The 15,607-nt window shown below is 40.1% G+C and overlaps 1 protein-coding gene across 1 annotated transcript in view; it reads right to left on the bottom strand.

Annotated features, from left to right (window-relative positions):
• IL17RD (interleukin 17 receptor D) overlaps positions 1-11,678 on the bottom strand; it is a 42,617-nt gene extending 30,939 nt beyond the window's left edge. Inside the window, exon 1 of the mRNA XM_053989749.1 lies at positions 11,642-11,678. The gene's annotated coding sequence lies outside the window, so the exon portion shown is untranslated. The remainder of the gene's footprint in view (positions 1-11,641) is intronic.
• Positions 11,679-15,607: the final 3,929 nt, after the last annotated feature.

The following is a 15,607-nucleotide window of genomic DNA, read 5'->3' as shown; positions in this document are numbered from 1 at the left end:
CATATTTGAAAAAGCTTATACTCTTCTTAAATATTCTATTACATGGATATTCACAGTGATTTTCCTGAAATCAGACACTTTCACCCTCGACCATAGACTGAAGTGATTTGAAATGGAAATATTTCCTGTCCACTCACTGCCAGTTTCTGTTCCCAGAGTGATATAACAGATGACATCCAGTACAATATATTCTTTTATTAACCATAAATTTGAGCCCGCTTTAGGGATTTGAAGTGTTCAGTTTCATGCTGAAAAAATGTAACGTTATCCACAGACCATCAGCATGTGTAACAAAAACAGAGCCACAGGTTATGTGACTTTGATCAAATTATGACAAAATTTCATCTGAATTTAAAAATGCTTGGAAAAGCATTTACACTAATTGTTTAACCTTTTCTTTTTAAAGATCCATGCACAATATCTGATGTTTTTCTGCAGGAAGTAGTCACTTCTAAGAAATGAAGTCTCTTTACAGAATGACAATGAACAAGTTGTCTTCTGGAATTCATCTTATTTAAGAAGCCAGAATGCAATGTAAGTTTTAAGATAGCATTTAAATACACAGATTAAAAAGTCAAATTGAACCTGTGTTTCTCACAAACTTTCCCTTGACTTCTTTCTATCAACATTAAACTGAACTTATATACATAGCTAATCCTAAAACACTGAACAGGAAGATACAAAATGCAATCACATTATTGTAGTAAATTGAGAAGTACATCCAAAGATCAAGTTTCACTTCCAGTAGAAATTATAGCTTTTAACAGGAATACTACTTGGATATATTTGCAAAATATATACATGGAAACAATTTTTTTTTTTTTTTTTTTTGTTGCAGTAAAACCTTACCACAGTGGGAGGAGAGGGAGAAATCACACCTAGAAATCCAAGTCAGCTGGTCACAGACAAGCACATAGATAAACTACTGGAGTCTGCATACTGGAGCTTCAATGGTTGAATGAAATATAATAAACAATAAATAAAATATGTAAGCCAAATGCAATGTGGTTACACTGAGCAATCATCATACACAGCAACCAGCATTGTTAGACAATATTGGATGCTATTCTATCATTTATCTGGGGCTTTGATTCTTACATTTACTGCCAGAAGGTAATAAAAAGAAACTTCTGTCGTTGCAGCTCATTCTTTAGTGAGCTGAATGTCCCATTTTCAAACCTCTGCATGACATTTCACGGCCAGTGGTCCTTAATGAAAAAGAACCCCAAAAGTGAATGGCATGATTACTGAATTACTCTTACAAATGCAACTATAAGGAGAAACCTAAGCTATCCCAACTTGCATTATTCCTAGCTAATGAATAAAAGATAAAGGTTTTGTTTCCTTTGATGTCCTGAAGAAGCATGGAAAAATAACTTTTCACCTGTTAAAGGTCTGGCTGAGTTAGGTGTTTGTTTTTTCTTTTTGTTTCTTATTTTAACTCTTTTCATACTCAACCTTTTCCTCCTGTCAGAAGGTAAACTAAGCTAATTATTAAACACCACCAATGTAAGTTATTCAAAACAGAGAATTAAACAATAAAGCAAAGTTGTAACTATGCAAGAGATAATTTTACTGGTTCTTTGAAAAGTATCTTAGCTAAACCTTTTGTAGTAAACAACAAAAAAAGCAAAACCTTAGATATTCTTTCATAACTAAAGCATAATTTGTGAAGCAGTACCAGAAGACCTCAGATAAAATTTTGACAGAGTAAACAAAATGAAAGCTCCCTATAATGGGGAACAATCCTCAAGTGTACTCCCTAACTACAGAAATTTGCTCATGGACACTGTAGTAATAAGAGAGGCTGTCTTTAGAGCAAGGTAAGAAAAGAGAGAGTTAGTAAGACCCAAGGGGGTGTTCTGTAATTTTCGTGGTAAGCTGACCAAATTCCATTCACAAACTCTAGGCTGGCTGGTGAAGTGCCCCCCTTGGGTTACAAATGAATACACCACTCTTCATTTCCTGGCAGGAAGGGTTGGATAGCGTTACCATGAGCTCTGTATTCCACCATGCAGTTGGCTGCATTTCAACAGATGCTGAAGTGATTTCTGAAACATTATCATCTTCTTGCTTGTGAAAATCTCACTGGTAAATAAATACTCGTATGAAAAATGTTGAATAATTTATATGCTCATTATACTAACCTCAAACTCTTTTGATGAGATACCTTTAAAAGAGTATCTAAATTAACACAACTTAAGGGTGGGAATGTTAAAAACATCTGAATAGCTACATGGAACCTAATCACAAAAATAGCCTGGGGATTTCCTGACTCCCCTGTCCAGTTCCTCTGCCTCCATGCTGTAGTTCACCAATTCTGAACATATACTTAACATAAATGCATGGGGACCTCATTTTATCCATGTCATTGAAATTACTCCAGTTGTGAAAAGAGGAAAAAACAAACAAAACAAAAAAAGTAGGGATGCTTTCAATTCAAGCTGCTTTAAAAATGTGATTTAGATTGCAGCTCACAAATAGGTGCATTAAAGCAGGTGGGGAGGGAAAGGCAAACAGCAACAGCAAAGTGGGAGGAAACAGAGAGGAGTGAGAGTTTCACTAACCAGCTTCACTGCTGAGTCAATATAAAAACAAATCTATACCCCTGAGCCACAAAAGAGATAAACTCCATTGCAAGTTAATAGGAGTTAGGGCACTCCACTCTTTTGCAGAATCCTTCTCCAAGCTTTTAAGGGTCTGCTCACACTTATAGGGTGAAGCTTAAATCACCCATTTACACCCCGTGCCTCTCAAACTTCAAGGCCAAGCCCAGCACAAGCTTGAAAACTTTGCCAAAAAGATTTGTGATTCAGCAACACCCCCTTCCCACACCATATTTAAAGTTCATCCAGACAGAGCACCCTTTATGCTCAGCAAAAATTGCACAATTTGCCAGTTTCAACTTCCACCCTCGTTTTGTTACCACTGCCTACAACTGGGGGCAAGCCTAGACAGGAAGATAAAACTGATTCCCATAGAAACTGGAGGAATAGGAAGCAGTGCAGGCAGGCTTTACAAGGGCTGGGAGACAAGATACAAACTGGCACCTTAACAGCTCAGACAGAGGAAAAGAATGGAAATCTTCATTGGCTGGGCAGCTGTAACCAAAGTTACTCTGGTACATGTGAGGAGGAATAAAAACCACAGACTCATTAAGGTTGGAATCCAGGAAGATTTTCCTGCGGGATAAACAAATGTACAACTCCACTCTACAAGACCACACTGCATGGGCTGTTCCAGGATACACCAATGCAACAGTGACACTGAACACAGCAGTGTCAGCAAAGCCCAAGCAGCAGACACTGCCCTGCCAGCCAGTGCCCAGCTGTGGGCCAGCTGTGCCCCCAGTCCTGCTCCTGCTGTTCAGCTGCACTTTGGGGTGGCTCTGTGCAGCACTGCCCCTGCTGAGGACAGCACCCAAACCCTGCCCACGCGGGATGCCCTGGGGAAAGTGATGTGCACGGTGAACTTGTGACCTCTGTCACCAGCAGTGGCATCCCCAGGGCCACCAAGCAGCAGGCAGAGGAGAGGCTTGCACCACCCAGCTCCTGCATGGAGTCAGCCCCAGCAGCCCCAGCCAGGCAATCCCACAGCATCAAGCCACTTGAAGAATGAAAGAAAACCCCATCAGAACAAAAGTCAAAGTGTTGCCACTGATTTTAATAGGTAGGGTTTTAGCTCTTTAAACAAAAGAGCCAAATAAAGCCAGAAAGAAATCCCTTAATTTTCCATGTTTGAAAGGAAAACAGATCGGGGTGTTGTTTCTACAAGCAGACGACAGAGGCCTGCTTGGAATTTGCTTAAATCACTAATATAAAAAAATCATGTGACTGTTGTAAGATTCTAAAGCTGTTGGGTTTTTTTTATGCTTTCTGATTCCAGACCAGTCACACATGGAATTACATGGGTTTAATTGCATAGATGATAACTTAAAATTTTAACAATTTAGAAGATTAACTGTTTGGATCTAAACATTCTCATATTACGTTTTCTATGAGCTACACTTACTTCACATATAATTTTAACCTGAATTATTTGGAAAAAAAAACCCTTTCTCTTATAGCCTGTAAAATTAAGGTTTTAAAAAGGGGACTTTCACAAATGAGATTACTCTTCAGTATTTTACATACAAATAGCTGAAACTTCAGTATAGATAAGCAAACACAGAACAAATTTTCTTTCATAAATACCAGAATTTAACCCAGCAGCCTCCTCATCTTGGAATTCCATAACTTTTAAAGGAAAATATTAGAAAACATATGGAAATATTATTATGCTATAATTAGTAAACTCAGGAAAATAATTTTTATAAAGGTAGGGTGAACTTTAAACATCAATATGAGTTTGGGATTTAGTTTGGAGAACTAAAATCCTCCATTTGAAAATACAAAGCAAAGTTAATTAGTTTGAGCAAAGAGGGCTCTTGCAAAGTGTTCTTAGAAAGGATCACCTTGAATGTGTTTGATGCTGAGGCGATGCCATAACTTTTCTTCACACAAAAGCAGTCATCTACAGAGCACAACCAGATGTTAAGTTTTCTTTTCTAAGTTTCTGTAAACCTCTGTGACCTCTCTCAAATTAAAAAAGGGAATAGCATTTTTAAAGCCACAGGAGCTATAATTAGTGAAGCATTCTAAGGATATTCATTAATTCATAGCCAGCCAACCAGGAATTTTCCCACAGCCGTATACAAAAAAAAGTCAGGGAAGTCATTGATTGCTTGGTTGGATTTGAATGTAGTCAGAAGTAAGATCAGAAATACCTAGTCACTCCCACTGATATAAGTGTGAAGAACATAGGCAAGGTCAGAAATTAAAATCCAAGTCTGCCCACCAACCATGAGGAAAATCCAGCAGGGCCATATAGCAGGGGGTATAGAAATGGTTATTACCCACAATTTTGTGAGATAAAGGATCATATGGCTAGATCATTACAAATCAGTCATTTGGAAACCCAAGCCCAGAATGTGCAGCTCCAAGCAGATCTGCAGGCCTGTCATGTCCTTCAGACAGCAGCCTCAGAGCTGATTGATGTTGTGCAGTTGTTGTAATGTTCACAGCAGCTCATGGCCCTCACACACATTTACGGAGCCCTTTGAACTCCGCACGCTCCTGAACAGCCCCTTATTGTTCCTGTGAACCCAGGAACGGCACACAGGGAGCTCGGACCTTGCGTGTGAGATGCTCTGAACACAAAGGCTGGAGGAAACAGAAGGGCAGATTTCGGCAGCAGCGCCCTCCAAGAGCCTGCAGTGGCCTCGCAGCCCCGCGATGTGCGCGGGCAGGAGGGACAGAGCCCCGGGCAGGAGGGACAGAGCCCCGGGCAGGAGGGACAGAGCCCCGGGCAGGAGGGAGGGACAGAGCCCCGGGCAGGAGGGAGGGACAGAGCCCCGAGCCGCTGGAGCGCTCATTCCGCGCTGCCACCAAAGGCTGCACAGCCAGCGCAGGGAGCAGCGCTCCGCAGGCACCGCCGAGTGCTGGCACAGCACCAAGAGGCACGGATTTGACTCCCATCGGTCACAGACACACAGTTCTGGTTCTCCTCAATCAACCAGAGCACACATCTCAGAGTTTATGCTTCCAGGTATGATACCTGCTGTAGCATGGAGTCCCCTAGGACAAAGCTACCTCTCACATTTATTTGGGCTCACTGGAGCATTACTGATGTGCCCCAAAAGCAGATTTACTGTCTTGCTGAATAACAGCCCAATAATATTGTAACAGCCTTCAAGAGAGAGAATTTCAGAGAATAATCTCTTGGAACATTTATCAGTGCTGATGCCTGATGAAACTCTAATCCAAGCTTTCATTATTTTTAATAATCAAATCAAACTTTGGGAGAACAAATCCCAACCTGTACACGTGATTTTCCTCACACTCCTAGAATCTACCTTGCAGAGATGAGAGGTGACAGGAGAACAACGTACCTTTAAAATCCATAAACGGTGTCTTGGACATGACACTGAAAGTACAATTTACTAAGAGAAACAAGTTGAAGCACGTTAAAATACACATTTATACCCTGGTTTGGCTGGCAGAATTTTGGGTAACCAGAGTGATAATACCTGTGTTTCTGTGGTATGAATATTGCAATGAACCTACCCATTACTGGCATATGCCTGTATTCACTACTTTACTAAGTATATATCTGGTCAAAGTTTTTATGATAAAATCCCATCGAAATATTGGGTGTCAGGATGTGCCACTCCTTTTGAGTGGAGCTGGGGAGGACAGTGAAAAAATTATAAAATTCTATAAGCATGAAAGGATAAAATCCTTTTTCAAGTTTGGACTTAAATTTTGACCTTTAAATAAAGTCTCACGTTACCATAACCTAAAACCTAAAGTATTTCAGATGTCTTGACTGACCTAACATTATTTTAGGTTACTGTAATTAAACTTCCATTCAATCCTTTTTTATAATTCATATAGAGATAAGAATATAAAAAATAAGAATTCATATAACTCATACTACTTTTATGTGTTTTTTCCCAGGTGTGATGTATTAATATTCATTTTTAAATATAAAAACAAGAATGTAAAAACTGCTATAGGAACATCATCACTAACCTAAACTTTTAGAAAAAATGTATTTCAGATACACCTCATTATACTGGTAGCAGTAAATCTAAAATCAAAGCAATACACTTAAAAAAAAATTACTTTTAAAAACTAAAAATGGCATTCAAGCTCAAAAGTTCTGCAGGAATACTTCACACTCCTCTTGTTTGCTTCTAAAAACACATGCTAAATTTATGGGTAAAATTCAGCCTTTGAGCATAATTAAGCAGGCAAGCTCACATCAAAGCTTTGTTTCATCATCTTTAGACTGATGTGTTGGACAGCTGGTCCTTATTAAACACCCTTTAAATGTTGCAGTTTAAAGTAAATAACATCCATGTTATATTAACATTACCAAATAATTAACTAAAGAAAAGCTAGTATCATCTAATCATGACAGCTTAACATCCTTTCACCCGTGGACTATAAAGTATTAATCTGTTAAAGCAAAACTTGTTCTTAAATAAATGTCTCAAGGTTTTAAATTAACAAATCTGATACAGCAGTTTCTATACTTGTACTTACTCAAAAGCAGATTTTGAGGGGAAGTAAGGCAGGGAGTGGAGTTCACCATCTAAAGTAAGGGATACATTCTAGAGAGGAAATCAAATCTGTAACAGTCCCAAGTGACTTCAACTGCAGAAACCCTGTTAAGTCAACAGCTGATGAATTATCATCATATTCACATTGCCCAGTTTCAGGCAAACACATAAGGAAATACAGTTTTGTTGCAAACACACCATTTCGTTGTTAATACTGAGAGTTAGTTTCAATTACATAAACATATGCTTCCATATTTTTTCCTCTAGGTCATGTATTTGAATGCTCATTCTGAAAACACAGCATTAAACTGTAGAGCCTCACAGTTCCTGAGGAAACAGTCATTTGTGACTTTGAACATGAACATATTTATGCTACTTTGTGTATTTTTAAAGTCATTTAAATAGGCAGATTGTCATCAACACTTTTTGACACTAGAGTAGGAATGGGTCTCATTCTCTGCTACATTATTCAATAAATGAAATTCAAAAGAAAACCCCAAAACAAACCCTGGAGGGACCCTGAAGCCAAACTCTAAGCTAAACAAAAGTGATACAGATGCCTACCTGCATGACTGACCATGCCTGCAAAGCCTTGCACTCGACATGCTGCATTGTATCTAATCACAGAACACAGGAAGCTTTAAGTGACACATCTCATCAATTCTGAAATGCTATCACATTGTTCTGGATGCCAGGGAGAGAATCTATTTATTCTATAAATTCCCAAAAAAATGGCACATAGAGAACTGCTGGCATCTGGTCTGCAGAGCTTTAAAGCAGCTCTGGAACTGTCTATTTATTAAAGAACACCCTGATGGCAAACATTAACACCTTCCACTATGCTCCATCTTAGGTCTGTCTTCTGCCCAATACCTTTTAAAATTTTTAAATAATCTGCAAGAGAAAATCTGGGTTTTTTAACTGTTGGAAAACAACATTAAATAGAAGGGAGAAATTGAAATTTTGGTGATTTCTTACCATTTTACAGGATGTTTTTCCTCCAAAATAAAGTTCCCAAAACATGTCCTTAGCTAGGAAAAGTACTTCTGTATGACCTAGCTCTGTGCCTGGTAGATTCCTAACTGTGGAGAAGTATAAGTCTACTTTGGTATGCTTCAGGAGATAAATGTAGGGACACAGCAGCATGAGCCTAAAGAATAATGAGGCAGGCAGAGCTCCCAGTAGTGGAACAGTAGGACATCTTCAGTGTCTCTGCTCTGAAGTGAAAAGGAAATAGAAACTTCCTTACATAAAGAGCACAGAAGGGGACACAGGGAGTTTCAGGGGGAATGCACAGGAACAGAGCCCTCCAGTCTGTCTGAGCAGCTTTGCTTAGCAGAGCAAAGGAAGGTACAACTCTCTGCTAACAAGGAGGGGAGGGTTGGTAAAATGCTGGATTATTTATTCTTCCTCATCATACAGTCACATTAAATTTAAGCTTTATACTGAACATAGTTCAGTGCCAGGAACTTCAGAGGAATTAAACATATGAAAAAAATTACTCGTGTGTGCAGTCCCATTAGAATCTACAAAACAACTTGAAAGTAAAGTTGCTCATGTGTTTAACACCGAATAAATGAATCTGAAATATATTCAAATCATTCTCAGATCATACATCTGTCTTCTCTGTGCACCTCGTGGCTTGTTTATAGCATGAGGAAAATTCAGGGTCTACTTTTCCAGAATAGCTCCCCATGTGGACACACTTATTCTAGATTTAAAAAGGCCCTTCTCTGAACTACTTTTATTCTGGATAAAGGTATGCACATGAGGTCCTAAGATCATCCATATGGAAAACTACTTTGCAATACTATTCTACTTTAAGCAAATGTCTTCCCTAATGTGAAATAATATTAGGTGTTGGAATACATCAAAATTCCTATTAAACATCAATGAAAGGAATCCTACACCAAGCAAAGTCAATCCAAATTCTACAATCCTGAACCCACTGAAATCTGATAATTCTTAGCCACAGTAATGTTAAGTTACTTGTCCTGGTATTAATTGCTTTCCTGCTACATGCATGTAGAGTTTGCAAGACAAATGCCAGTGTATTACCAGAGAAGATGTATAATACAGGTTATAAATATATTTTGTGATGGAAGTTGTAAAACAAACAAAAAAAATCACATTTAGAATGTGATTTAGTTTTTAGTTTTGAAAATGTTAGCTGTTAATAGTTTCAGAAGCTATGAATAAAGCCAACAAATACTTCCTTATCAAATTCTTTTAACAATAGTCCAGAAATATGCTCTCATTAAGTCAGTTTTTTACTGCTACAAAATATTGAGGATACTTGAACTGTATTTTGTACAGTAAAAGAAACTTGTGCATGTATGTATATTACCTCTGTGTGTATGGAAAAAAATGGAACACAGATTCTCAAAAATAACACTCAAATGATGAAAAAAAGATTCACCATAGGGAACTGCAATCCACATTTACAATTTTAGCAGAGGAAAATACCCAATGTGCATGTATCTAAATGCACACACAAACCCAGCTAGCTACATTTTATTTCTCATTGAACAACCATTAAAAGTTAAATTATATTACTTTTAAATTATTTATACCCTTGAGAATTAGCTCAATTCAACCACTTCATTTAATGCAAACTAGACATTTTTACTTTCTCTATATAAAATGTTAGGATTTATTCATGCCCTTAACATACATTAATTAGACACTTCTTATAAATAACCTGCAATAAGAATAACTATTTGAATAGGATACAATTACTTAGGGCTTGTGTCTTTTCAATCAGTCAGTGTCCCTGCAGTGTTTAGAGTGGCAGAGGGGAAGTGGCCTGTGGTTAAACAGAGGAAATACCAAGGAATTTTAATAGAGCAAATAGTCTCTTTACTTCCTACAGGGTACTACTTCAAAGGCAGCCCTGCTCCAGAGCAGACAATGTGTTAGAGGGGCCATCAGTCATTTAATAGTATGTCAAGTCTACTCAAAACTTACATGCAGCCCAAGATAAATACCACATAACTGAGACAATGGGTACCATCCTGCAGTCATTACTCTAATAAATGCTGCCCTGCCTGCAGTACGGAGGCAATCACATGCAAGGGTGGTATTACAAAATCAGACCACAAAATTATAACTACACAATCAGACAAGGTATCTAATAAATTGGCTAGGGAAGTCTGAACTTGAAGCTGAAAATACAATAAAACCAGAAACTAGTGCCAAAAGCTAAAATGTTACATTAGTTGTGAGCAATAAAGACAAAGGGGGGGGGTTATGCTAATTGGAAAGAATATAAGTTTTGCTGATTTAAAAGTCAGTCAAAATCATTGTATTAAAATAATTACATTGTGATAGATTCCTGTTTGACAAACACAATGACATTAATTATGTAAGTAAAAAAATAAATCCAGAACAAACTGCATCTGCATATTTCTATACAACATACATTAATTCAAGTGTACTACAAGTCAAGTACTGTGACTTGTAATAGTGATCATTTACTTAATAGAAGATGCAAAACTTGACACAAATATGCAGTGGCGTTACGAGCCTGTGGAGTACCCTGCCCATGTCTGGTGAAACACACAATAGACGTACTGAGCCAGAACATTTTATTGCAAATTCTGCTAAAAAGACCAAACAGGGGAGTCTAAACCTGTAACTGTTCCATCCAACACAAAGCTTTATCAGGGTTTGAAGTTTGTTTTTTCACGCTCTCCTTTTACATATTTCTCGATGCTCTCGCCTTTCTACACTATGCCCTACAAACTTCTGAACTCTGTGTTGCAGCAACGTTCTCAAAGGATCTGATCTGAAACCAAGAAAATCCTTAGTGACAGTCTAACAAAAAGGAAAAGCAATGAAAGTCAGTTGTGTTCCCTCCAGTGTTCCCGGATCACCACGCTTCAACTAAACCTGTAACCAGACATCAGGCGACAGGAAAGGAACAAACCAAAACATACAACTCAAAAGTTATTGAAAGTACACTTAAAAAAAAATATGAAAAGCAATGAAAAGTCCGACAGCAAACAGCAGAAACGGGAACAAAAGGCAAAGACCAGTAACAAAACGTTTATCACCTTCCTCCCCTCTTCCCCCTCCCGTAAATTTCCTACATCCTCTGTATAATGATCAGGCCCGGAGCTAAGACCCCAAGCCGGCCTCGAATCATTAAAATAACAAAGCCCCAGCGATCGCTTTTATCCAGGTCGGCTCGGGAAGTGGAGAGCGCTGGTGGTAAAGGACCTGTTGAGTGACTTCTTCACACTCGCCGGCTACGAGCTGCCTCTCCCCTCGGCGAGAAACCCATAAATATCCCTTGCCGGGAAATGCCACCCTCTCTCCCGGCCGCAATTAACTTCCAGATGCAGAGCCCCCGGGCAGCGTTATTTGTTGCAGAAGTGTCCTCAGGGCAGCCGCTCCCTCCCTCCTTCCCGCACGCCCGGAGAGGCTGCAGAGCCCCGCGGAACCCCGCGGATCTCCCCGCGCCTTGCGAGAGCCCCGTGGCCGCCGCGGCTGCCTGCGCGGGGAGCCGGCAGCACCGCGCTCCGCTCCACTCACCCTCCCTGCGCACGCATCGGCCGCCGGGCCCCTCCTGCCGCCGGCTGCTCCTGCAGCGAGCCGGGCACCGCCGAGACAGGCGGCGAGGGCGAGGAGCAAGGAGCCGAGCTGCAGCCCCGGTGCCATGGTCCGCAGCGAGCCCAGCGCGGGCGGCGGTGCTGCCGCCGGGTGCGTACCGCTGTGCCGGTCCGTCGGTCTGTCCGGGTGTCTGACTCTGTGGCTGTGTGTGCATGCGCGCCCGGCGCGGGGGCGGGGGGTTCGCCCGAGCCCCGGCCCCGCCGCCCCCGCCCCGCTCCAAACGGCAACAATGGGAGGGAGCAGAATCCCTTCCGGCTGCTTTGCTTTGCTTTGCACCCTTCCCTTTCCTTGCCGGGAGCCCTCAGTCCGCGGTGCCTCCCCGCTCCCCGGGACGCCGGCGGGCTGCTGCTGCCTTCCTGCAAATACGGGAGTCAGGACAGTACCGCGCCGAATTCCCATCTTCGTTCCGTGCTGCGGTACCATACTGCTGATCCACTCACTACATTGCGAATAAGAGAGGTATCAAGGAAGACCGGTCATAGTTCTTTGACATGATTTCATGCATTACAGAATCACAGGATCAATTAGGTCGGAAAACACTTCTGAGATCATCAAGTGCCATGTCCAATCTTTCCATAAACACTTTCAAGGGACAGTGACTCTTCCATCTCCCTGGGCAGTCCATTCCAAAGTCTAATCACCCTTACTGTGAAGAAATTCCTCCCAATGTCCAACCTCAACCTCCCCTGGCACAGTTTAAGGCTATGCCTTCTTGTCCTGTTACTGTCTGGGAGAAGAGACCCCGGAGGCTACAACCTCCTTTCAGGTACCTGTAGAGGGTGATAAGGTCACCTCTAAGCCTCCTCCAGGCTAAACACCACCAGCTCCCACAGCTACTCTTTAATTACACTTTAATTAAGGAAGACAAGCTGGAAGAATATACTACCATAAAATTTTCAATTGCTGAAAATGCAAAGGAAATCATATGTGGCAGTAAGTATTTCAACTTTTTCCACTGGAGTTAATTCTGGTGTTACATGATTTGATGAAAACACTTTTCTTTAAAATAAAACAAATCACATTTCTGATAAATACCAAAGGCAAGCTGGTCTAATATATCAGTAAATTACATCAATTTCCACTCCTTTGCCTCAAAGTCATATAAGAGACAGAGCAGCCCAAGGCTCCTCCAAGGCACAGGATGATTCAGCTTGGAGGAGACCTCAGGGATCACTAGGCCTAACCCTCTGCTCAAAGTAGCCCTAACTTCAGTTTCAGATGAGACAGCCCAGGGCCTTGTCATATATCACTTTTACATATTACTTAACTCCAGTTATTTTGAAAACCTTGATTTTAGTACATTCTGTTTGCTGTGATTGATCTTGGACAAAAACATCATCCTAATGGAACAGACAAACCCATCAGTATTTTATAAAAGACATTACAGTTTGGATTAAAATAGTATGTAAAACCACCACTGAGGCAATCAGCTGAAAGGAAACACAACCAGCTGGTAATTTTTAACTATTATTGGCTTTACACCTATCACAGATTTTCCACCCTTTATGACTAGTGGTGAAAATAATATGATAAAGCTTTCTTAAACAGTTTGTTTAAGTTGATGGATCACAGCCCTGGCACTCACAGTTACCTTTGAAAACAGGTTTGTGACTTTAGGATGGCTATTGCCCTCCATTGTGACATGAACAAAAGTTACTTTTTTTTACATTAAACATTTTTTTAAGCAAAAATTGGAGATTAGGCCATAGTTCTTTGCTGCTTTGGAATCAAAAGGTTCTTACTTTTGATCTCCATTGTCCCTGCAGGCTGGAATTCTGAAAAAGGGTAATATTAGGTCACTATGTGGAGTTCCACTGATTTTATAAGGAGGAGATTGTCAAGTTTGATGGTTTTTGATGGTCAAGTACATCCAGGTCAGAATGGAAGTTTAGCACATTTTCTCCCTGTACACTAAACACTTCTGTCTGGGTATTTCTGCTTTACTTTCTCCCTTCATTACTCAGAAGTCATCTAACCAGCTTGAAAACTATATGAGCATTTTTATTTTCAATCAAGTCAGGCTGCATAAAACCTGTAAATAACTAGTCCTTTTATGTTTGAATGAATTACAAAGAACATAAAATACCACAGCATCATGGCTAAAGAAAGGAAGACATATGTACAGTTCATTTACAGGTCAGTAAATACCTCTGCTTCCCATAACCACCTATGACAAGCAAGGATTCCCTGTTGAACATAATGCCATTGATCTGCAATTAAATCTTCTAAAGCATGGGGGAAACTTTGGCTTTTTCTGTTAACTGAGATCTAGACTGCTGGAGAAGCTGTAATTTTTAAGTGAGGACAAAATTAGCAATATCTGATAATTAGCATTATCATACCATAAGCCTATGATGTTTTTAACAAAAACAGGCACACAACAAATAGTGCCAATTCCTTGCTAGCAGAACAACTGAAGAACTCACAGCTGCCACTGGTTACACTGGCAGTATCCAGAAAGCAGCAAAATGATTGGTCATATTTACTGAGAGCTCAAACCTAGCAGCACAAAGCAAAGATACCATCTGAGAAAACTAGCATTGATACTTCTTTCCCAACAGTTCAGCCTAACCTAATAACAAAATGACACATCTGAAAAACAATTCCTCCATGCTGCCACCATGTCCAACTTATCCTGTGAGTGCACTGGCTGAATACAGAAGAGGTGCATTGCTTCAGATCCATTTAGAATAATTTCCACTGAAATCTTTGGTGGAAAACAGTAGTGGAGAGGCAGGAATCAAATGACTGCAGTTAATGTTTCTAACTGCAGTCTCTAAACTGCTGTGAGCTCATGGAAGGGCAGAAGTGGCTGTGGGGACTCTGCTTGTCTGTAGGTTCTTTTGTGCTTTTTACAACAGTCTCTTGTTTCTGAGTAGTATAGAATGCATAATATCCAAAAGTCATGGGTATCAATATCCTGCATTCTACAGCTGGTTTTGATTGCCACTCTCCCATCTTGCTTAAAGCTAAAAACCTGGGGTTTTTTTTCTTCTCCTTTCTGAGCAGCTGTTCCCAGATGGAGGAGACAGTGAGAACTCAGCAATTCCTATAAAAACATGAAAACTCATGTACCAAAAATTTCCAGTAATATGGTTAAAAATTCCCTGCAAAATCTTTCTATTGCTCAGCAAAAAATCATTTTTGGTCTTGGAAGCTGTATGCTCCATCCATAGTTCATATTTCTAGCACTGAATTCTCTCCCAAGAGAGACTGACCTTGACTGCAGAAGAAATCATTCAAACAGCTCCCTTTGGGGCAGAAAGGATGCATCAGGCTTGCAGAGTATACAGCTAAGTCAGACAATCATGACTACTGCAATATAAAAATATTGCAATAAGTCAATAAATCCTGTTACAGACAGACACTGCTCACTGATAGGAAAGGAGCATGAGATGCAGTGAACCAAACAGACAATGTGCTAAAAGAGATTCCAGAACAGAAATCCCTCAATGTGAGGGTCTTCTGGAATTTCATCCAGCAGATACCTGAAGACAGAAAATCAGATCTTTTGAAAGTATCCATTTACATGAAATTGTCCCACTTCAATGAGGATGGTTTATCTATGGGATGAGCACTGAGCATACAACAGAGGAAGAACCATCTTCCAGGATCAAACCTTAAGAAGAAAACTAACAAGTGTGAAATGGATGTGGACACTCCCAGCAAGGGCATGAAAATTTCCACCTGTGTCAGGGGTCACAAAAATTCTGTTTCCATTGAATCTTCTATATTATAGCATGCCATAGTTATAAATTATCTGGCCAGGCTCCAGTGAAAGGTTATCAACTGATAAGAAAACAACTTCAAGCCATAAAATTGAATTGAAATTTGAATAAAATCTATCAATTGTTTTGAGTACCCATCTTGTTCAAGGCAACTGTTAAA

The sequence above is a fragment of the Vidua macroura genome, chromosome 13 (genome assembly GCF_024509145.1).
Source record: "Vidua macroura isolate BioBank_ID:100142 chromosome 13, ASM2450914v1, whole genome shotgun sequence".
In the NCBI taxonomy this organism is placed as follows: domain Eukaryota; kingdom Metazoa; phylum Chordata; class Aves; order Passeriformes; family Viduidae; genus Vidua; species Vidua macroura.
Note: the sequence above shows the minus strand (reverse complement) of the source record. Positions and strands in the feature narration are given on the sequence as shown.